The 23,730-nt window shown below is 42.6% G+C and overlaps 1 long non-coding RNA gene across 1 annotated transcript in view; it reads right to left on the minus strand.

Annotated features, from left to right (window-relative positions):
* Nucleotides 1-9,431, minus strand: part of LOC102148103 (uncharacterized) — a 66,784-nt gene extending 57,353 nt beyond the window's left edge. Inside the window, exon 1 of the long non-coding RNA XR_001381256.3 lies at nucleotides 9,308-9,431. This is a non-coding gene — a long non-coding RNA (uncharacterized lncRNA). The remainder of the gene's footprint in view (nucleotides 1-9,307) is intronic.
* Between the last annotated feature and the right edge of the window lie 14,299 nt (nucleotides 9,432-23,730).

Genomic DNA, 23,730 nt, shown 5'->3' on the forward strand with positions numbered 1-23,730 from the left:
AAAATTTTCCCAGGTCATCCCAATGGTGATAGATTTAGGAACTGCTGGAGCAGAGTATATGTAAGATATCCCTGTGGACTCCCACAGATAATTGGAGGAGGGCTGGCAGATAACAAGGGAAGAGGATCCAATGCCAAAAAAATGGCCAACATGTTTGCAGTCAGACACTTCTGAGGCCTTGGAATAAGGCACAGTATGTTATAAATAAAAATTTTTGGATCTGGGAATTCGATCAACTTGGCTTCAGTTTCAGCTCATCTATCCGTTTGTATATGTATCTCCGGGTAGGATGTATATTCTCATTGTCTCAGTTTCTGTGCCTGTAAAATGATGGGGAAAGTACCTGACTGAGAGGCCACTGTGGGGGATTGAACTGAAAGATCCCAGCACACCCATCACCACACCTGGCACTCTCATAGGAGCTCAATTAATGTTTAGAAAAGGAGATGGAGAAAGCAAGGACGAGGAACAAGAAGGATGTTTGGAAGGCAGTGGCCCATATGGAACAATTTAAATGTTTCTTGTTTCTTTCAGAACTTTTACTTGGACTGAAATTGGTTTAAAGACAGAAGATAAGTTTTTAGTGGCATGAGGTTTTCTAAGACTGGGAGTAGTTCTCTTTGTGGGTCATTGGTCTTGCCTTGAGCAAAACTGTTGTTATGGACTTGGAGGAAAACTAAACCTGCAAACGGTGGGAGCAGGGAGGAAGACCTACTCTATGAGTTCCTAAACCAAGATTCCAGAAGACACTGATTATCCCAGAGGCCCAAGTGGATGAGATGCAGCGTGGCTGGTATAAGAGTAAAGCCGGCACCAAGGTCCAGGGGACCATTTGTTCAAATAAAGGCAGGGAAAGATTTAATCATTGTTCCCGTGAAAATCTCCTCGGACTCTTTAGTTCACCAGAAAGAGCACAATTTTGTCACACTCATCTATTTTGCGCACCCATAGAATATCATTCCCGTGTCTACAGTAGCACTTAGAACACTTTGTTATGTTGTTTATTTGGAATATGTCTCCCATTTTAGTCTACGTGCAATGTAAAAACAAAGATTATGCCTTGTTCATCTTTACGTATGCAAGATTAGTGTCAGACCTGATACTAACAGAGTGTATACTCACTGAATATTTGTTATACGAATGGAGATACGTATGAAGGTAAGAATAACGATATGCATCATTGGGATACAGCCCTCAAAGTCAGGGTATGAAAGAAATGGAAGACTAAGGAGGGGTAGAGAGAAAAAAATCCCCATTTATTAACCAATATTGATAAGGGTAACTTCCAAAGAGTAACTTTGCCTGCATAACAACTTTGCAAGTGTAATATAATAGTGTAGCATTTCCTGAAGTGTGATCCTCACTTACAAGGTACCTTGAAGAAAATAAATATTGGAGAGGAGAGGATGGTTCCTGTGTTCAAAAGTGGTTGGTAATTTCTGAACACCTTAAGATTCACAATGTACTTTATTATGTTAAAGGTCCGGAGAAGTTCTGCTGCAAATAAACCAATTTAGCCTCATCTATCTCAGCATTTACCCCCATCTTTGTAAAGTAACTTGACCACAGAGTGACTTCTGCATGTAAGAGACCAACTAACCTTCCAAGGAAAGCACTTGGGAAATGCTCGTGGAGCAGAAGGCATTCTGAACTGGGAGTCAGGAGCTCTGAGTTCTAGTCCTGACTCATCATCACTGACCTCAGGACCTCAGGCATAAATCTTTAGTTTCCCTGTCTCTGAAAGGAGTTGTTGGTGCTGGATTGCGTTTCATTTTCATCACTCTTATGCCTCATTATCCGTGGACTTGGGAGCATATTCCAACAGTATTTGTAAGTATGGCAGTACAGTGGACATTGTTAATACTCCCCAATACCCAGTTCTTCTTTCCTTCTGGGTCTGTAGGGGAGACCATACTTCTCAGCACTTTAGGGGAAAGGAGGAGCGTGTGTCTAGTTCTGACTGATAAAATATGAGTGGGAATGGGATGTGGCACTTCCAGGCTGAGTCGATGAAAGGCTCTGCACAATTCTCCAATCTCCCTTCCCTCTGTCCCAGCAATCACGGAGAAAGCCTCCCGTTGAGAGGGTGGAGCCCCAGACTGAAGTAGCATGGACTCCTGAATCCCCACCCTGCAGAGTCGCCCGGACTTCCAGCAGATTTTACATTAGTGAGCAAAACTTCAAGTGTTAAAACACTGAGATTCTAGGGTGATTTGTTACCACAGCACAAGCCTAGCCTCTCCTGACTAATAAAGTAAAGTAAGTGCTTTGATTAAAAAACCATCTGGAGCAAGCCCTGATGGCCTATAGTGGTTAAAGCTGGGTATGCTCTGCTTCAGCGGCCCAGGTTCAGTTCCCAGATGCGGAAGCACACCACTTGTCTGTCAGTAGCCGTGCTGTGGTGGCAGCTCACATAGAAGAACTAGAAGGACCTATAACTAGAACATACAACTATGTACTGGGGATTTGGGGAGGGGAAAAAAAAAAGGAGGAAGCTTGGCAGGCAAGAGATGTTAGCTCAGGGCAAATCTTTCCCAGAAAAAAAAAAAAGTCAAATCACATTTTTAATGGTCATCTGAACCAATGTTTTATATGCCTTTAGGTTCTTGCAATTAAAAGATCATCATAAATAAGATATACTATTTCTTTTAACTTCAAATAATATTATTTAAGTCATTGCTTTAGATGCCAAATTTCAGGCAGAAAATCATAATACCATGCCTTGAGTCTGTCACTCCTGACTTCCAAGGAGTTCAGATTGCTTTCACACATGTTATACGATTCATGCTCCTGCAGTCCAGGGAGGGAGGGAAGGAAAGAGACTATTATGCCTATTTTACCAAGAGCACGGTGCAACGCTGAGAGAGGGCAGGTGATTTCCGCAGAGTCCCTTGAGGGAACAGTTCCACAGTCGTGTGTGCAGCTCACCCACTCCAGAGTTCTACCCATTGATTCTTTGATTTTGCCCCACTAGCCTGCTTCGTGAAATTTCCTCTTCAATCTCCCATAGCAATTTCTCTGGCCCTCTCTGATGGCATGTTTTGCTTGTTTACAATTTCTATTTTAAGAGTCTTTATGGAGGCCCTGCAATGTGAAGAATTACATTTCTGGCTATGAGAGAAGTGAGAAGCTGAGGAACAGAAGGCAGAGAAAAAAGATTCAAACGAAAGTTAGTCTCCTGCCCCACCAGGACTTCACAGTCAAGTAGAGTTGGAGGAGGTGGATGAAGGGGAAGCAGACAATACACAATAACACACGGGCATGGGCGAGGTCCCCACCCAGAACTCTATTTCAGATTGTCAGAGACTGTATTTAAATTTAAGGCCTGATTAATGGCAGAAATTATTCCCAGGTTTGAAACTAATATAACAGAAGCTTTTTTTTCCTAAATGTGCCTCACTCAGTGGATGGAACATAATAGTTAGTTAATTAATGAAGAGAGGGAGGTGGCAGGAAGAAGAGACTGGAAGAAGAAAAGAGGGAAGGGTGGAAATGGTGCACCCTATTTTTAATTATCCATTCAAAAACCATGAATATATGTTTCTTACACATTTACCCAGTAGGAAATTGGACCATAAAGGTTCTATGAGTGTCAGAGTGAAGTATAACTCTGGTGACACTACAGAGCATAGTGCTACACTCTGTTCCTTCCTTTTCTAATGCCTGTGCAGGTATCCTGAGCATCTGTCCAAAATATTTTTGACTAGTTAGTATGAGCTATATACATTGTTCATACAAATGGCAAAGGCAAATCTACACTGTGTGTCTACTGCAATGGATATAGGTCCCTGCAAGAGGCTGTAAAGAGAGTATTTTTTTCATAGATTCCCACAGATTGCTTAAGTGTTATATAATGAATATAATTTTCATCTGTGGAAACTTGGTCTCCTTCTCATTATATTTCTGGCTTAAGACAAATTGCTTCTTTTCAGAGAGAGGCGTGGATGATTGTTTTTGAAGAAGCAGTGAGGTTCTTTCTGGTGCTGACAGGGGAAGTATTTCACCAGCCTCTCATTTCTGCTCTTCCCCTCCCCATAAGTCCTTTTCCATAAATGGCATTCTGCTTTCAATAGTCCAAGTAGCCAGAGAGAAATGGAATAGATTGAATGTCCCTCATTCAAGGTTAAAATGTTAAAATGCAAATGATCGTGTTTGAATGAACCGGGTCATCTGGCAGAACGACAAGGGCCTGTGCGATGCAGTGAGGAGAGGAGAGGGTCAGCAGGCAGCATGAAAGAGACAACAAATGCTGAGTACCCCGCTTTGGGCACAGCTCTAACTTGAAAACTTCAGGTAATCAACTTACATGAGGACTCCTCTCTGCCCTCAAGAAGCTAATTATCTAAAGATAAGTAGATTCTGTCAGCTAAGTAGATTATACTAACAGATCACCAGGAAACAATGGATAGACTGATCACATAGGATGGTCTTCCAACTATTCTAAGGGGTCTCTGATCCTTCCTTTTATTTTATATCCGATGCTACTGTTAGTTCAAATCAAGACTCTCTCTTACCCAAATTATTAAAAAGATTTCCTCCTTCTTCTCTCCTTTCTCTTCTTCCCATATTTCTTGAACTCTCATGTGCTAAGAACACTTAACACACAAGAGTTATACATGCCATACATGTTTTATATACATGACTCTTAGAGCGCTAAGGACTATACATGACCTGAGTCATTTGATCTTCTGACTGTTTACAGAACACCCCTTGCTTTCCAGTGTGTTCACAATCTGGGCTCAGTGTTTATTTACAACTTCAACTGTGTCCCTGTACCTGAATGACCACCTGGAATGAACTCAGAGAGAAAAGAGAAGATATTATATCCATGGAATAAAAAGAAGGTGCTAGGAAGAGGAGAGAGAGAAAGAGAAAGAGAAAGAGAGAGAGCGTGCACCCCATTGCCTAAGAGAGAGTTTCCAAGGTAGAAGCCATAGTCCTTGTACTCAGAAGGTGACATCCCACCGCTTCCGCCATATTCTGTTTGTTACAAGAGATTAATAATTCCCACTCACACTCCAGGGGAGAAGATTACACAAGAGCATGAATACCAAGATGAGATGAGCTCTCTGGAGGCCACCCTAGAGACTGCATACCACAAACAAGACGACAGCTGTTCAGCAGTTCTGCAGAACAGCCCACCAAGATTTGAGCAAAGTAGAAAAAGAGGTCTCCAAGAGAAAAATATCAAAATGGAGCTACGAGATTATTTGATGCATGTGATAACATATTAAAATGTGAAAAATAATATTGAGAGGCATACTGGAACTGTGTTGCAGTTAGAAGGAATTTACTGAAAAATTTATAGACAAATTCAGCTTAAAAACAGGCAATTAACTTGAGAAAGAAAACAAAACATACAAGAAAGAAAATATAATCAGAGTATACTACTTGACTCAGTAGCAAATAATATTTACATGGAAGTAAATGCGTGCTTAACAAAAAGTGTGACATAACTATGTTTAAAAAGGAGGTTAGGGATGGAGCAATCAGGGGAGATGGAGGGTCCCCGCAGCTCACTCAGCCACACGCTCATCTACCACAATAGGTCAGCAGACCTTGTCCAAAGTTGACAGCAGGTTAATAAATAATTTCTAAAATCTATAAATCAAGAAAAGTCAGCATTAATGCATTATTTAGAAATAAGAAGTAAAATGTCAGAAAAAATAACCAAAATATTTTACAGTTGCTAAAGAATGGAACCAGAGTATAACGGGAGAAAGCTAGAGGCTACTATTTTCTCATTAAAAGGATTGAAAGTATATTGGCTTTTTTTTTTTTTAAACTATGAGCACACGTTTATTTGATGAAAATAAAAATGAATTTGAACACAAATATATTAAGTACAAATATACTTTTGGCACTGTATTACGTTAGAAGGATACAAAGATGAATAAAGACCATCTCTGATTTCAAATTCTTACACTCTAATAGAACCTAGGACATAGGAAGGTTTTCTTTTTCTAATTGCTTTTATAATAAATTTGTCTTGTTAGGGTTTGTCTCGTTCTACTGCAGTGGAAGGGAGTTCTGATTAACTGAAGCTTCCAATTAGCTGAGTTTTAATTGTTTAGAAGAGAAAAAGTCTCTCTTCATTTTGCCTCCCTCCACTTTTCTCTGTAACTTTCCCAGCACATCAGACCCACCTTCCAATGGAGGCACGGAAGGAAAAACTGACCCCGTCCTTACACTCAAAATGAGGACCCCTGAGGATACAGGGGGCTTCTAGTCCACTGAGCTTGGAGAACCCGGCCTTCAGGCTGACTCCACACTGGCCTGCTGCTTCTTAGCAAACCAGCCTCCCTGGCTGGAGGAGCAGACTGTGCTTCCGGATCCAAGCCACTGATCACATCTAAAATGTTCTGCTTGAAACCCAGAGAAAGAGAGGAATGTACTTACTGGAAAATGTGTTTTCACCATGAAACTTCTGAGGAAGTATAAACTGTAAACTAGCTAACATTTTTCCTCTGGATTGCTGGTCAGATATAAAAGTGAGCTGGTAATAGCTCTTATAAATATAATTTCCATGGCAGAACGATCACAGGAGCACAAATAGCTTTATAAATACCAACAGCTGGCCAGTTGAAGGAGATAACCTCTGGCTTTTATTTCGCTTGGGGCAGCATACAGTCTGGAGCGGGAAACTGTCTTCTAGAATGACTGAGGAGCTGGATTTGGAAGCTCATGTAGCAACAGAAAATTTGCCTTTCCAGAGATTCAACCGTTTAACAGTCTGGCTTTCAGCAACTGCTGCGAAGAAGAAAACACTAGTCTTTACAGCTGCTATCAATTTTTAGAATCCTTTGCAGTTCACCAAGTGCTATGGAAATAAAGACTATAGATCAATGATTCTCACATTAAAAACAGGGACATGAAAAAATAATAACGGCCAGGCTCCCAACATACCAATGAAATGCCAATCACTTGGGGTGGGGCTTCAGCATTGGTATTTTTTATAAGCGTCCCATGTCATCCTAAGGTGGTTAACACTGTCTGGGGAGATTTTAAGAATGGGAAGCATGGTATGTTGGAAAAAGCTGGGGGCACACCACGTCAGTCATTCAAATGACATTGGACTGTGTGACATGGACCAGAAATTCACTGTCTTTAACTCTTGGTTTCTTCATTTGCAAAATAAGGATAAGAACCCTCTCATCTTTACCGGGAGTTGAAGGCTCAAGAGAGGTCTTCTGAAAGTGCTTCACAAACTATGATCCTCTGAGCAAATATCAGCCACAAGGTTATTCTGACCCTAGTTCTAAGACACAGAAGTGTTCAGAGAGTAAAGAAAAACTCACAGCCAGTCTGACAGCTAGTCTCTGCATGGCCAGCCTTTCCAGAACAAAAGCTCAAGGTCTAATGTTACGGTCATCAAAACCCAAATGTAAACCCCTTTATAGGACCAGCTAAGAGAATGAAATTCCAAGAACGGAAGTTGAGGAAGAAGCAAGAAATGAGAAAGAAGATTCAGGGAAAAGGAATCCACAAGACCTCGACTGCACAAGACCTTCGGGTCCTCCTAAAACCCCAACCAGAGAAACTTGCATACTTCCAGTTTAGACTGGCTCTGCTCTTTGAGTACCGGAGTCATGCTGTGACGTAGATAAAGTGTCTGGCACCGAGTAAACACTTAAATGTCAATTAGAACATTGTCTAAAACCTCAGTATGAAGAAATACTCTTATTACAAGGCTGTGTCTGTGTACACAGAGACAGTGTGAACTCTACAGGTGTAAAGAAGCAGAGGAAAGAAGGGTGTGTTAGCCGTGAAGGACATGAGACCAAGGATCTGGCCCAAAAGCTAGAGCATTAAGTTATTATTGACCACTACCCCAGGGTCTGTCCAGGACACAGAACTCTATCTGCTTACAGTTCTCTTTACCTAGTTTACTAGACTTAAACCCTTAGCCTCTAAAGGTAATCTGCTAGGCTCCTGGCAATCACTACATTCTAACTGGTGTTAAAGAGTCATAAGCACTGTAGGAGAAAGCAGAGATCAAGGAACCCTGGGAGAGGCGTGCTGGAGGAGACAAGTCTGAGCTGGAACTTGAAGGTGGACAGGATGGAGCAAGCCTAACAAAGAGGATATATTAATGAAGCAAGCAGCCTGACTAAAGGAAAACTGCAGGCGGAAATAAGACAACATTAATTGCAATATAGTTTTATATAAAAAGGGCCAACTGCCGGATGATGTGCGGCGAAAACAGTTTCTGGAGAGGTCGGTCCAGCAGTGGCATTTTTCTCTACCATAGTCCTGAGTGTAGACGACTTCAGTAAAGTTGGTCAGAGAGATTCGTGGTTTTAGGAGAGAAAACAGACAGCCTTCTCCCGCAAAAGGCACAAATTTATTATCCGTTCATTCAACATCTGTTCATTCCACAAGTTGTTGGCTTTGGGGGAGTTTGGGTTTTGGGGGTTTGGTGTTGTTTTGTTTTAGCATCTTCTGTGACTGAGGCTGTGTGCTAAGTATTGAGACCTCAGTGGTGGACAATTCATGACTCCTGCCCGCAAGGAGCTGAGGATAATCTAATCGCGCCATTGAGAAAGCACAAAGTAGGCCAGACAAGCTGTGTGACCATGCACAGATGACCCACCTCCTTGAAGCTGCAGGTTTCAAAATGTTGAAGTGGGGTAACATTGATAACCACTTCCTAGGGCCGATAAGAGTATTTAACAGAATAATGCATGCAAAGCACTCAGCACAGCGCCCGGCACCTAACAAGCACTCTTAAATACTACCTATTGTTATTTCTAACCGGTCACTGCGGTTGTTTAGGGCAGGAAAATGGGAGGGAGAGGTTCTTGTCTGGTGCTGAGACCACTGTTAACGCTCAATCAGCAGGCGCTCTCGACCAAACCGACCCGCATTTGGCCGGATCCCACCACTCTAACCCCACCGTTTCTCCGGGGCAGCTGCGCTCACAGGGTCGATGAAACGCGGCTGCTCACGCTCACGATTTAAACCAACTAGTTCCCTGCCATATGCCTGACATATGTGCTCCCCCTGGAAACAACCTCGTATGAAAAGAAAAAGGAAAGAAAATGGCAGCTGTTGCCTTTCCAGTGGAAAGGATGGGCTGACCTACAACGCAGACGTTGTCATTTACAAGAAGGAAAAGGAGCCCTTGGACGCTCAGGCCTCAAGCCGAGCGTTTCCACTCGGACACAGCAGCTGCGAGCCAGATGGTCGCTTGTGGGCAGACCCGGCTGGGAACCGAGCGCGGCTCGCAAGGAGGAGGAGGGGCAAACGCAAAACACAACTTGCTTTCTTTTGGAAAATATTGCCTCAGCCTGCCGAGGGAATTTACCTCATCAGGAACCACAGTCCAAGGGACGGCCATTAACAAGGGGCAGCGAACAGGAGCCTCCCTCTTCTCAGCCTCGCGCAAAGGAAGCGTCCGGACTCCCCGCAGCGCCCTAGTTTCTGGCACTGAGCCAGGAGGTGGGTAGGCTCCGGGCTTGGATGAGCCGCAGACAAGATGGATGACTTTAGGAGTCAGTGTCTTTGGGGCTTGGGGATTTGGCTTCCTGAATGGAAAACTTCTTTTGAGAGATTCAGGCTTTTTCAAGGCTGAAATTCTTGGCCTCACTTTGATGATGCAGGCTCCTTTATTTGAGAGCTTCTTAAGACAAGGACCAGATCTTAGCAAGTTTTGTAGGACTGACGCTGTGCGTTCAACAAATGGTATGTGTGGGGGTGGGGGCAGGGAATGAGAGAGAGAAACAAAGAAATAAATGAAGGCGAAGGGAAGAGGGGAAGAGACAAGGAAGACGTGGGAAGGCGGAGGAAGAAGGGAGCAACGGGACGAGGAAGGTAGCGGAGACCACGGCCGTGGAAGCCAGCGCCGGGCGCAGACCTCCATAGATGTAAACGTGGGGAAGGCTCAGTGTCCTCGGCAGAAGATTAGAGAGCAAACGGGACAATCGTACTCCCTAGAAGATACCAGGGCAGATGACCATTGTACAGACGCCTCTCACAGAAACTGGGGAGAACAAGAAGAAAATCCTGAATAGGCCTGAGCTTTCCACCAAATTGACTGAGCTCACCCGGAAGTGACTAATCGGGTGATCTGCAGCGAGTAGAATACAGAGTCGGGATAGAAAGACCAGTTACAGGAAAAGGAGAGATTGTTTTCGCATACTTGAAGTTTTAGCATCAGTTAAATGTTTTCAACTTAATTCAATTGGACAAGTATTTGTGGAGAGCCTGCTGTGATGTCTGAAAAGCCATATTTTTCCCATGTGCAAACTTTCTTGCTTTGAGTTGGGAATTAAATCAAGCAAGGGCTCTCTCAGTAGTGATTCAGACATTCCCTTTTCTAAAGGCAGGCTCTAGAATCTCTCAAATGCCTTCCGGCCATGGGAATAACCGTTTCAGGGTTTCCGTATCATGAGGACAGTGTGTGTGTACATAGCACATTCAACTGCAAAGTGTGAAATTGGCATTATTGGCCTGCACTAAAGAAAGGGGAAAATGGAGAACAAAGAGTGCAACAAATGACTTGCTAAAGACAGTTACTCAATAGCAAAACCGGGACCCACACCCCAGTGTCCTAACATCAAGAGCGCTGCCTTTCTCCTCTATCACATCCGCTCATGGAGATACTTTATGGACTTAGTTTTGCACATTCAGAAACTAGATTTTTAACCGTTCACTCAGAAATGCCAGGGTTCTGGAAGATGGCTTTGCTAACCTCTCTCACAGAAGATTCCCTTCTACTGGGTAGGGGAGAAGAAATCACCGGTTTTGGAGTAAGAGACACTTATCTGCCCAGGAAGGTGTGGAGTTCTGTGGAAAACACACAAGGAATGTGTGTGCTTGTCTGGATGTGCGTGCACATGTGTGGGTTTCTGTGTTTCTCTTCACTTACTACGTGAGGTACACTAACTTGACCAAGCGCCTTCCCGTTTCTTGGGAGCAGTGTGCAGCAGGGGCCCAGGGTGCCTCGGGTCCTGCTGTAGACTGTGCACCTGTCACTCGACGTTGAGTTCTGGGCATCAGGGCTGTCTTTACTCTCAGGCCCGCCTTGTGCTGGGAAGGCCATTTCATTCAATGGGAGAGCTGCCCAGGTCTAGTTGTGAGGAGGTCTGCTCTGCCACAGGTCAGGGCCGCAAGCCCTTGTTTGGACCCTTGGTGTGTGCCTGTGACATGCCAGGGCGTGCTGTGGTGAGTAGAGGCTGAGATTCGGTGAGCCTTTTTCTATGGCCTCAGGGTAGGAGGCAAGCAAGCCATGTTGGTCCTGGATCTGTATGTGCCCAGGAGATGGCAGGACAGGGGTGCCCTGCTCCTTTAGCTATCAGAGGTGCTAGGAAGGTGAGAGAGACATGGTCTGTGGTTTGCATGGACAAAAAAAAGAAAAAAAGGAAAATAAAATCAACCAGGGCTATGTATTGGTTCTAGGACAAAAAAATCAGAAGTGAGGTGGCAGTGTGTGTGAAAAATGGCCAATATGTTTGGAAAACACTGGGTTAAAGTGAGATGGGACTCTTTACCATAGATTGTTCAGAGGTTTTAATACGCTAATGCTGCCACTAGAAGAATAGACTTACAGCATTTTCCAAATGTACTTGACCTTAAAACTCCATTTCAAGGAGAACCTACAAGATGTTATTTTAAGAAAGAGAGACTCAGACCAAGATGAGGTGAACATTTGCAAGCAGCGTTTCTATCAAGCTATAGGAGCCTGATAAATTGCCTCTCTCCTCTCAAGGGACAAAGGGGCAGTGCCTAAAAACTACCATGCCCTCTCTTGAAGAGACTGGAGTTGTACTGGTCTGTTTTTACACCGTGGTTGTCCATATTTTATCTATCACACCAGCTGCTGCTCTTCTCTTAATGTCAGGGCCTCCTGTGGGACAATAGGACGCAGCTGAGCAGGTCATAGTTACATGACGGTTTACATGAACGCAGTCCCTTCGTGCCGATGTTAACGAGAATAACAATAAAAAGTGTTTAGAAATGACATTTATTAAGTGCTTATTGTTTGCTAAACACTGTACTAGGCACTTAGCATGCACTATTTAACACATTCCTCTAGTAGTTACTATTTTACAGAGGACAAACTAAGGCTCAGAGAAGTTAAGTTACTGTCCCAAGATCACACAGTTAGGCGGGGAGACATCTGTCACTCTAATCAGATATGTTTAATTTAGGGATCTAGTGGTTAAACCAGAGTTATAGTCCACCTCTCTATCTCTTGGTCACCTTGACTGGACCTGGGAGACAGCTAAATGTTATTGATGAAGACAGTGGATGTACACACACATCCGGTCTAGTTCTCAAAGTCGGGGTAGAGAATCTTAAAAAGTGTCCATCCTGCTGCACAGTGACAGCTAGAATTATTCCCTAGAATCATGGAAGTGAGAGAGACAGTGAAGGTGGCCAAAAGGATGCCTCCTGAATTAGCCAAATGCTTGTCAGCACGTAAGGGAGGAGACAGTAGCATAATCAGAGATTGGAGAGCCAGCAAGAAGAGGTCTTTCTTTGATGGGTCTCAACATCTTCATTAGCTTACTCATCCCCAAATGGTGGAATGGACCCAAATTGGACAATGACTATATTTTCCAAGCTGAAGTTTAGAACAGGAATTTTGACAAAGATTTGTGCTCTTCTTGGTGAATTAAGTTTTTGAACTCTCTCAGTTTAGACTATAAGTCTGTAACGTTTGTAAGTCTGTAAGCATTGAATCACATTAAGCACTCCCTTTTCTGTATGTACATGAGCATTTTGTATGTATTTTCCATGATACTTTTATAAAAAGGATTTAAAGCTCCGCTTTGTTTTTAAAAATTATGTGTATTGAAAATAATGAAATTTCTTGAAATTGGAATAATCACATTTCTGTACTACTTACAGTCTCCTATATAATAATCAGCATTATAGTGTTCTCTTCTTTCCCAAACCGTATAAATTCGATCAACTCTTTCTATTTTTTAAAATAGTTTGTTGCTGAAACAAACCAAAAAATAAGCAAAACACCCCTTGGATCTGGGCTTTGGGCTTACGTATTTTTCAGTACACTATAGGATGTGCACCATATATGACGCAGTGGACGTGATGACGCGCTATCAGATCCCCTCCTGCTCATCGGGAAGCCTTCCGCTGTCTGTCGCTTCAGGGCTATTCTCAGCTGCACAAAGCCATCTTGCCCAAAGTCATCCCCTTCCTGGGAGAGCTCAGGTACAATGATTAATCAGGTGGGGGACAAAGGCCTAGCCGTTTCAGTTGGGACAACTCTGATAGGCCATTTCAGCTCCACACCTCCCCGTGGGGTGGCCAGGAGTGTCATCATGCCTGCACTGCTGCTCCACTTTCCCTCTCTCTGATCCTACTTCCTTTCCTTGCCTTCCGCAGAATCTGATACCAAGAGTTCCTCATAACAAACATCCTCATCTGTAAACTCCATGTCAGAGTGTGCTTCCCAGAGAACCCAACCTGTGATTTACAACTAGAATGGAAGATTCTCGAGAGCAGGCATGTTTGTCTATCTTGTTCACAGATGCTAATATATCCCCAGTGCGTCAGACACAGGCAAATAATAGATTCTTAATAAATATTTGATGATTGTATCCGGCTTCTTCTGCATGGTGCATAATGACAAAAAACAAAATTGGATACTTATAAAAACAGGATGGAACTTCCAAACCAAGAGTCCCCCTGTGGTTTTTACTATAAACCAGTCAATCCAGAGAAGCAACACTTTAGAGACAGCATATGACCCAGTCAATTGCTTCATTCACTCTTTCAACATTTATTGAGGGCCTACTATGTGCCAAGTAATAAGAGGGAGACAAGGATAAAAGGGATAGTGCTTCTCTCAGGTAGCTCACCATGTATTTGTGGAAAGAAAGAAAGGAATTGACAATTACAGCACAGTGCTAAGTACAATGATGGTGAACACAAGGGGCTGTCAGCACATGCGGGAAAAACAACCAAACCATGAAACCAGCCTTTGAGGGAAGGCTTCCCAGAGAAAGTGCGTCTGCGGGTGATTTGGTGAGAACATATCACACATTTAAAAGCACAGACTGAAGTCCTAAGACCTGTATTCAAATCCCGAAAAAGCTCTCACTAAGTGTTAGTTAAATAGATAAAATTAAAATGGATAAATATGATTATCTGGGTGGGAAGCACTTTCCAAACAGAGAGATTAGCAAGTACAAAGGCAGAGATGTGAGTGAGTCTAGAACCTTCAGGGGCCTGCAGGTCACTCAGTATGTTTAGGACAGTGGGGACAGGGGTGTGAATGGAGGAGGGACCAGAGAGGAGAGGCAGTGGGGTAGGTGGAAAGCCCTTGATGAAAGCCAGCTCCTGAGAGCAGACGCAGCACCACCAGGCTTAGATCACAAATTTCTTTAAAGAGAGAGTCTCTTGAAGGGTCCTAATGCTTAATGTCTAAAAAATCCTCTAAAAATATTAACAAATTGGACCAAGTCTGAACTACTTAGTAAATATCACAGTCATCGTACTATTGGAGCTTTTGTGAATGGGTACCTTGACTCTATAGGCTGAAGACAACATGAAAAGTCCCTTCCCGTAGAATTTTCTTTTCTTCTTTGAAGGCAGTCATTCAATGTAAGTCCACTAATGTCTCTGAGGAAAAAACATGGTATCTGGAATATTTCGTTTCACACGTTTGTATATGAGAGTGGAATCAGTAGATTAGTGTCAAAACATTCTGGGAATATTTACTTAACCCCAGACGTCTTAAGAGCATGAAAGTGTTGGGCTCAGAAATAAGGAGAAATCACTGTCTACCATTAAGGAAACACAATCGACTTCTTTTTCTGGTCACATCTTGATTGCGTATCCATCCCATTTCCTTCCTACCAAAGTAAAGAATATTATCTTAGTCAGCTCAGGCTGTGACAACAAAATACCACAGGCTGGGCGGCTTAAACAACGGAAATTTATTTCTCACAGCTCTGGGGCCTGGAAGTTCAAGATCAAGGTCCTGGCAAGGTAGGTTTCGTTCTGAGGCCTCGTCTCTTGGCTTGTAGGCAACCATCACCTTGCCATGTTCTCACATAAGCTTTCCTCAGTGCCTGTGCTTGAGGACAGAGAGAGATGGAGAGAGAGAGAGAAAGGGAGCACAGCCCTCTGGGGTCTCTCCTTAAAAGAACACTAATCCTACCAGCTCAGGTCCCCACCCTTACGGACCTCATTTAACCTTATCTACTTCCTTTGAGGCCCCATATCCTGATATAATCACGCTGAGCATTAGGATTTCTGCCTACGAATTTCGGGGAGACACAAATATTCAGTCTATAACACTCTGCTCCTGTCCCCGTAAAATTCATGTCCGTCTCATATGCGGAATACATTCATTCCATCCCAACAACCCCTAAAGTCTTAACTCATTCCAACATCAACTCTAAAGTCTAAAGTCCAAAGTCCAGTCTCGTCTAAATATAAATCAGATGTGGGTGAGCCTCAAGGCACGATTCATCCTGAGATAAAACTCCTCTTCAGCTGTGAACCTGTGAAGCCACACAAATTATGTGCTTTCAAACTACAGTGATAGGAAAAGCATAGGATTGACATTTGCATTCCAAAAGAGAGAAATAGGAAAGAAGAAAGGGGTGACGGGTCCTAAGCAAATCTAAAACTTACTGAGGCAAATTCTGTTAGATCTTAAAGCATGAGAATAATCCTCTTTGGTCCGATGTTCTGACTTCTGGCCCCACTAGGGCAGTGACCCCACTTTCCAGACCCACTGGGGCAGCACCCCAACTCCACAGCTCTGTCCAGCAAAGGTCCCCTCTCCATGGCTCTGCTGGGTGGACGTCTTGCCCACGAGGCTTTGGGCAGGGGCCACCCAACCTGTTGAAACCAAGATGGTGGCCCTACCTTTTGAAACCAAGGAGGCAGCCTTGATGATCTTGATCCAACTCTGGAGTCATTCTTCCCTGTTCTTGGAGAATAACATGTTTGCAGCTAAACAGCTCTATTGTCCCATCCCGTAGAATCTAAGAAGTCCTACAGACTTCCTTCATTTTATTCTGCCTCGATCTCTTTCAGTTCAAACTGGCAGTGTTTCTCTTCATATAATTTCATAATCTCTTTATCAAATGATAGTCCAGCCACACTCTTGGTTTTCTCTTCAGAACATGCTTTCTCATTTTTTGCAATATACACAGGCTGAGAACTTTCCAAATCTTTAAGTTCTAGTTCCCTTTTGCCTAAAAATTTCCTCTTCAATTCATTTGTCTCCTCTTGCATTTTACTATAAGCATTCAGGAGGACTCAGGCCACACCTTCAACATTTTGCTCAGAAATCTCCTCAGCCAAATGTCCAAACTCGCCATTCTCAAATTCTATCTTCTAAAAAACTAGAACACAATCCAGCCAAGTTCTTTGCCACTTTATAGCAAAGGTCACTTTTCTTCCAGTTTCCAATAACTTGTTCCTCATTTTTATCTGAGACCCTACCAGAATGGCCTTTAATGTTCATATTTCTACCAACATTCTGTTGATGATTGTTTAGGCATTCTCTGAGGTGATGGAGCCTTTCTGTTCGCTCTCCTCTTTTCTTTCTGAGCCCTCAGCAGAATCACCTTTAACATCCTTATCTCTACATCCATGGCAATCTAGGCTTTTTTCAGCAGGCACTTCAAAACTCTTCTAACCTTTACCCATTAACCAGTTCCAAAGCCATTTCCACATTTTTAGGCATTTGTTACAAGGGCACCCCACTTCTCAGTACAAAAATCTGTTTTCATTGGCTAGGGCTGCCATGACAAAATATCACAGACCAGGTAGCTTAAACAACAGAAATTTATGTCTCATAGTTCTAGAGGCTGGGAAGGCGAAGATCAAGGTTCCAGTTGATTCAGTTCCTAGTGACGGCTCTCTCCCTGGCTTGTAAATGGGCCGCCTTCTTGCATCCGTACATGACATGTCTGTGTGAGGAGAGAGAGAGGAAATGAGCTTGCTCTCTGGTGTCTCTTTTTTATAGGACACTGATCCTATTAGATCAGAGCCCCACCCTTATGACCTCATTTGACATAAATGACTTCTTTAGGGACTTCATCTCCACATCCAGCACAGTGAGGGTTAGGGCTTCAAAATACAAATTTGGGAGGGGACACAAACTTTCAGTCTATAAAAAAGATATACTCTCATAATTTGTTTTTCAGGGCTCTGAAATGTGAAGAATTTCTAGTGAATATGGCCCAAGTATCATCACAATTAAATAAAACATTTTTGGCGGCCAGCTTTATTTTCATTTAACAAACAATTGAGCTCTGACAAATATGAATGGCCCGATCAGAATCTCCGGTGTACTAGTGAAGGAATGGTAAAAATGCAGATGCTATAAACAGCCTTCTCTGTGAGCTACAGATGTGTCTTATCATTTTGCCTCAGTATAAAACAAGTAGCAAATCATTGTCTTGAAAAACACAACAGTTGAGCAGAAATGGCTGTGTTCATTTTTGCAGATAAACAGAACATATAGTCCACTTGCGAAAAAGGAGTCAAAAGGTTTGCATGGTTCTTGAATTATCTTGAGAATTGAACTACAAAATTTCGATAGAAAGTCCAGCGTGTTTCCCCTTCACTGAGTCCCCCAAGACAGGCCAAGGTCATCTTTATTCTGCCTTGCCAAGCCTTCTAGGTCTGACTTAATGAGGACCACTGTCATTGGAGTGAAATAGAATCCCTGTCATGATGTGTGAGATCACACTGGAGCAGAACCACGAAGACTTGAGCAAGCCAGCCCTCCTGCAGCAATGTAAAACTCACATTCCGCTCCCTTGGCCAGTGTGCATTGTGAGCTGAGCTTTTCCAAGTCTTGCTAACTTAAGGCAAAAACCCTTCACTCCTTATAGAATTGGAAGACCAAGTCTTCCAGGTTTGCTTTCAAACATGTCCTGGGACACAGAAGGATTGCATGTGTTAGGCAGTCTTTTCAGCAGAAAAACATTTGGAGACATGTCAGGGAGGAGGCTGTTTTCCTGTTCCAACTGCATTTCAAGGCTTGCGATTAAAGCATGGATTCAGAAAGTATTGCTTCAAAGTGCACAGGGCTGGCGAAACAGTCTGAACTTAGTTTCTCTCTCTGCCTTTCATACTTTTCTACACGCCTCCTGTTGCGCTCTGTCTTTTTATTTCTTTCTCTCTTCTCTCTCTTGTTTCTCTCTTTGCTTTCTTCTTGTCCCTTTACTTTCTTTCCCTTTTCTTCTTTCAGTGACTTGTCTCTTGACCTTCATGCCTTTCTTCGTTCCCTGTCAGCAGTTTCATCCATTTCTTCGCTTCCTTTCCTTTCCTTTTCTTTACTTCTTCCCTTCTTTCCTCTCATCATACTTGGCAAAGTTTAATTGTTTGTAAATGAAGTTAAAGCCTGCCACAGACAATGTTTTATGTGACTGTGATTATACTGATCCATATTAACTAGAAAATCTCAGAATTGGGGGACAATCAAAAGAGAATTATGAGCGTATCTCTTCTTTATTTTTTGTAAGGAGGAAAGGGGATGGATATGCCATTGAGACATGAGCAAGAGAGAAAGAAGTTGCTCACATTCCCCCAAGTGGGGTTAGTAATTTTTCCTTCTTTCCCTCCTTCCTTCTTCCTTTATTTTTTTCCCACCTTTACTCTCACATTTTTCTCACTGCATTCATTGTTCAAGGTGAGTACATAGGGTATTGAAATCCCATGTTATAGACTACAAAAGTAAAACCCCATAGGGTTATTTAGCACAGGGATGACATAAGTTAGTCACCCTATTCATCCCCCTCACGTGGCAACAGAACTAACAAACCCTGCCCCTATCCCATCTCAAGTCACGGCTACATAAATTATACCAACACCTAAAACAGTCAACTGCCAACCATTTGAGCAAAAGTAACAGTGGAGTAATTCTAAAATATCATGAAACATTGGTCTGCATTCATGAAGTCACTTAACAAATCTTCACTGCTTTCTTACAAGTGTGCTAGACATTTGGATACTACCATGGATAAAACGAATCCACTTTTGCTTTAGTAGATTATGGTCTTAAAGTAGGATTTTTTCCTTATTTGAGAAATGTTATGTGAGATTGCCTAAAAGTATGGTATTTGCAGTCAGGCAGATCTGGACTCCAATGTAACCTACTAATAGTTGTGTGACTTCAGACAATTACTTAACATTCCTGATTCTTAAGTTCTTCATTCATAAACTGGAAATAATTACTACCATCAGAATAGTTATAATTGTAAAAATAATGTGCTCATCATGATGCCTGGCACTATAGATATTACTCAGTTAAAATAAAAATAGAATTGGATTGTGAGGGTGGATGTACAACTCTGTAAATTCACTAAAAATCACTGAATCACACATTGAAAATGGGTGAATTTTATGGTATGTAAACTATACCTCAATAAACCCATATCTATATGGCTTGAAAAGAAATGTAAGTATAGAATACAGAAGTTCACAGGAAAAAGAGAAAAGGGGAGAGAAAGACAAGTAGGGCAAGAGTTCTGCAAGCAGACATGAACTCACCATGTAAAGGGAAGCATTTTAATAAAACAGAAATCAAAGTTTTGGATGGTGAATCTTAAATATCATGCTAAGAATTTTGGATGTAATCTATGAGATATAGAAGAAAACTAAATGCTTTTAAGCCAAAGGTAAAAAAGCTTGAAGCTGTGCTTTGCTGATACAGACAAGACCAATTAGAAATCTTCTGCCAAACCATCTTAGAGGTGATCAGGACCTGACTACCCAAGGGAGCAGCAAGGAGGGAGCAGATGTAAGAGATGCTGGGGTTGGGGGGGAAGGGATGACCCTGTTGACTGACTACTGAAAGAAATTCAGGAGTGGAAATCAAAATGACTCCGATTTTGAGCTTAGATGTTAAATTTTAGGTAGTGGAATTTGAATTGCTTGATGACACATATAGATGCCTATTCAGTAGGGATGTTTAGCAAGTTGTTAAAATATGGGTCTGAAACTCTAAAACCAGAGGTGATAATTCATGTGAAAAATAGTGCTAGTTGAGTTCTGAACTGTAAATCAGACCTTAAATCTATATGGAGTTCCTAACCGCCCCCCACCCCCCCGACCCCACCACCTCCTTGCCTGAGGCTCTTGTTTGATCTCTACATGACTAAAATTACTCAGGGGAGAGTGCATCTCTTTCTGGGGAAGATGTCTGAAGCTTTCATCAAATTCTCAAGAAGTCTGTGACCCCAAAAAGGTTAAGAACCACTGGTCTAAGCAATGTCAGTTGAATGAAAGAAACCAGAGTACTGTTCATTCTCTTTGATCCAAAGGTCTGACTCAGGTGGATGCATAGAAACACACACTTTAGCCCCATGGTTGGTGCCTGGCCCCATTCTCCGCTTCCACATTTACAGTTCAGCTTCATTGTCATGCTCTAGGTTCCAGATAATTTGTTTGTGATTGTTCTGGTTCCCATCCAAAGAGAAATGTGTTTTTAAAATACTCTACTAGCTCATATTTAATTATGAAGAAATATCCTCAACAGCATTCTGAGATGAAACATCTCTGTTGATTGCACTGACACATCTAAGACCAGCTTTCTGAGGGTAAAGTATGCATAAGAGATCAAGCATGTCATATGAAGTAGGCAGATGGAAAGGTTTTTTAAAAAAAAAATCATTTCCAGACAGTCATTATTCTATGTCATTAACATGGGCTTATACGACAAGTTAGTAAAGAAAACTTAAGAATATACAGTTTTACCAACAAGTGCACCTAAATAGAAAAGTTGCAAAATAGGTCAGATGTTTTTTGTTGACACAGCTCATTTTCCTTTATTGCTCAGTTTTGCTTTTTCCTTGAGAAGATATCAAATCTAAAATGTTGTCGTCTGTAAAAGCATTTTAATGAGGCGGTGTGGTACAAACCATGCTTCAGTGAGGGAAGCACAGATGTTGGGGGAGAGTAGCACACTCAGTTTTGTTGCTTTTTTAGCAACATCTCTGTTCTACACTTGGAAATGGTAGAATTAGAGCCAGCTGGAAGAACTCAACCTTCCACATGCTTGGCTAAAAGGAGAGGGCATCTCCTTCCTACATAGGTACGTGTCTGCACAACCTGGAGAACCAGGTGAGCTTGCATCAGAGAAAGGATTTGGAGAATCGAGGAATCTGTAGACTGCCGCTGTATCTGTTCACAGGAGTTAAAGGCAACCTGTAGAAGGGAGACCAGGGGAAAGAGATCTCAGGATAGAAGGCTCCCAGGCCAAGGGAACCTATGATTATCCTAGGAGCATAGCTAGGTTAAAGAGAAGCCAAAGTGATGGTGAGAATCACAGGACAAAACATCAAGTGTTAGGGGTGAGAAAGGCATGGCTTTAGGACAGTTAACAGTAAAATTCATTACTGGATGGAGAGAATCAGATGAAAACAGGTGCAGAGAATGGCTTAAGAAAAGCGGATGAGAGCGAAGATGGAAATGACAGAGCGTGTGCTGTGGCTTCCCCATGGCTGTGTTTGGGGCTCAGAAGTGGTCGAGGGGCATAGTAGAACTGAAACTCTGGAAAGCCCATGCGCTTAACTATTCTACTCTCTGTGGTGTGCCAGAAGAGTGCTTCTTGAGTCCATGCTTGAAGCCCTCTGGAAACCCCACCATGTACCAAGGCAGTACATGTCGTCTTCTGGCAACTCTAGCTTCTAGAAAGACATCCCTTTTATTAACCTCCCAATAGGAGATTGTAACAAGACCAGCCTTGCTTCACTGGCAAATCATGGGGCTCATGCTCTTACCATGACCTCCAGACCCACTGCCCCTGCCTCTGTTAGAAATAAGTGATGACGACAGAAATTAGTCAAATGGTTTTCAAACTGAATATATTTGAGCTCTAGTTCCTAAAATAGTCCAGAGGTTTCACAGACTAGTACCATGGATCACCTGGTAACCAAGTCCTACAGTTTAGATTTTTATGTAATTATTTAGGTCGTCTGCTGTGTGACATGCTTCCTCTCTCAGATTCATTTTCTGGCTGAAGTTTTCCAAGCAGAGGATAGGCACCAAGTATCTGTCCCCGTGTAGCAATATGTCATCCTATATCTCATCCAAAAAGGAATGTTGAGTCCTGTGTAGTAAATACACATCTTTTAATCTGGTAAACATATGGCTGCTTGGGGATTTTGTGATTTTAAACACATGCCCGTAAGAGGCAAGCATGAGCTATTCCATGGAACATATTGAGGAGGGCTCCCATCTCCACACTTGCGTGTATTTTCTACCCACCAATCTCACTTCTGCCTCATGAGGATGCATACAATAAACTTAATCCTGTGGCCACAGGGCAGCCTTCAGACACTGTTACCAGTTGTCAACCCAGCTCTCAGCCCTCTCTTCCCTGAGTGGAATGTGCCTCCAGAGCACTGAGCCAGGCTTTGTGCAACACGCTTTCCGGGTCAATCACCAGCTTTGTTGCTCTCCTCTGAATGTGCTCCAAGTTGTCTCTATTTCTCTGAAGATGGTAGTGGCTAGAAACAAATATAACATGTTATCTCACCAATCCAGGGGACCACCTCAGCCTGTGTTCCTGAGGGTATGATTCTGCTTCCGTGGCTTACGCCTACATTATCCCGTGCCACAGTGAATCTTCCTCTCTTCCCTTGGTACTCTCATCTTAGAGCCTATCTTACATGACTGTGGATCTTAACTTACTGTTAAGTAGTTACTGAATGCTGACTATGCAATGGACCCTGTAATGGACACAAAGAGGAATAAGGTGCTGTCCTGCCTGAGGGACCGAGAGGCTATTCAGAGACCCGTGTGTTCAAATGTATCTATTTACATCCCACAGTCAGCTGTCTCCAAAGTCAGGGGGGCTAGGGCAGCTCACAGAAGGAGGATGCTATATGTGCTAGATTGAGTTAGGCCAGTCCAGAGAGGACATGGCACTTGGCAGTTGAATTGCTGTCTAGGGAGAAGCCTAAGAATTCATTCACTCCACAAGTATTTATTTTTAATTTATTGTGTCTCAGAAACAAAAAGGGAAAATTAATTTAATTAGGACTCAGAGAATGTTCTGATGTAACCTACTTTCCAAAAGCATCAAGGATTCCCCAAGTGCTCAAATTCTGTGCTAACCAGGCCTTCTGGAAAGCAGATGAGGATGCCAAAATCAGTTAACACTTCGCAGCAGTCCACTAGCAGACAAAATATACATGAGAACATGCACCATTTCTGTCCCCAGTTATGACATCGGTCCCCAAGGATGACTGGTTTCCATTCCATTCAGATGCTTCCAATGTGGAGCCTTTGTTGGCTCATGAGACCAAGTCAATGGCATTCGACCTGAAATAAAATAAAAGACTGCTTGTCACTCACAGGATGGTGATTATGCATGAGCTCATTATGAAAAAGCCCACTCATTCCAGGAATCCAGGCATGGTCTCTTCCACATTGTAACCCACAGCGGTTAGAAACCTAAGTCCAAACACACCAAAAGCCCACTAGGGATCTATTAGAAAATAACAGAACTGAGAGCATCTTCAGAAAATATCTAGCACCAAAAACAGTGAGAGGTTTCTTTTGTTTTGAATCTCATGTACATTCTTGGCATTTAAAAGACTCCAATAGAATAGAAGTGGCTTCTTGCAGCATTATGTAGAAATGAATTCTGATCCCTGCATACAGCTTCAGTGAGAAAGAGTTCAGTAATTGATTAGCAATGCCTGCCTCGAGCATAGTAGTAATAAGTGGTGTAAGGAGTGCCACATATTTGCAATCTAGGCCAACACCCTCATTATGCTAATG

This window comes from Equus caballus, chromosome 7 (assembly GCF_041296265.1).
Source record: "Equus caballus isolate H_3958 breed thoroughbred chromosome 7, TB-T2T, whole genome shotgun sequence".
Taxonomy (NCBI): domain Eukaryota; kingdom Metazoa; phylum Chordata; class Mammalia; order Perissodactyla; family Equidae; genus Equus; species Equus caballus.